Source organism: Saimiri boliviensis, chromosome 4 (assembly GCF_048565385.1).
Source record: "Saimiri boliviensis isolate mSaiBol1 chromosome 4, mSaiBol1.pri, whole genome shotgun sequence".
NCBI classification, from domain to species: Eukaryota; Metazoa; Chordata; class Mammalia; order Primates; family Cebidae; genus Saimiri; species Saimiri boliviensis.
In genome coordinates, this window is record NC_133452.1 from 120,632,966 (window position 1) to 120,634,171 (window position 1,206).

Genomic DNA, 1,206 nt, shown 5'->3' on the forward strand with positions numbered 1-1,206 from the left:
ACTTTGGAAAGGAGCAATGTTACATAATTTCAGTTTTCTTTTTTTCCTACACCTCAAAATCATTTTAATAGAGAATTTCCTGAATTAATAATTTATTTCTTCATGCCACCAACATTTTCTCAGTTAATTATAGCAAAAAAAAAATTATATTCAACCTCAGCTATGTATGTTAAATCACCTACAGCATTTACCTCTATTGTTTGAAACACAGAAACAAACAAAACCCAGCTAAATTTTTGCTTATTTTTTGAGATAATTCTATTTTATTATAATATATAATTACAGTTCTGCAATAATAAATTTAAGTTAAATATTGACTATAATATATCAAATGTTTATTGTAAACCCAATACACAATTTAAACATTCAGTTATTCAATTCTAATACAATATTTGGCTTAAATTTTTAATATAATATTTTGGCAAATAGAGGATATTTAAAGGTCACTTTGTTAAAAAAACGAATGATTCCTTATATTTTATCTTTTAGTAAAAATTAATTTGATAGAAACTGTACTGAAGTAGATTAAATGATTAAAATTTAGTACTTTAGGTTATAAAATATTAACCTGAATGTTAAAGAAAATGCATGAAGGTGAATTTCATATCAGTAAGGTTTATAACCAACTTTTATTTTCATCATTTAATTGTTATTGAGAGTTGGAGTGGACAAGGTATGGTAATGAATCAGAAAGATCAGGTCCCCAAATCCTAAATTTAACATATTTATCCATATATTTTCTTTCTTTCTTGGACAGAGCTACTCCAAGGATACAGAAAGTCTGTTAGCCTATTTGATTAGCTCCTTCTCATTTTCATTTGCCTGGATTGTTCTACCGGCTGCTCCTGTATGAGTAGTAGCCTGACTGAGTTCTACATGTATCTTTGCATAAAGAAAGAACTTTTAAGAGACATATTGGCAAGAGCAGTTTTAAGAAAGTACATTTATGAATTTTAACTTTTATTTGTAGTCCCTCCTGAACTTGAATTGCATTAAAATTGCATTAAAATATGCATCATGCGTATTTTTTTCCCATTCTCTTCCACAATCACCCTTCTCATACTCTACTAAAGAAAATGCACCTCTCATTCATCCTAAATCTTACTATAGTACATGGCTCTGGGTTGTTAATAAAATCTCAGTGTGCCAAACAAAAGTAAAATTCAAAATGAAAATATTCAGTTGGTGAGCTGTCAAAAATCAAAG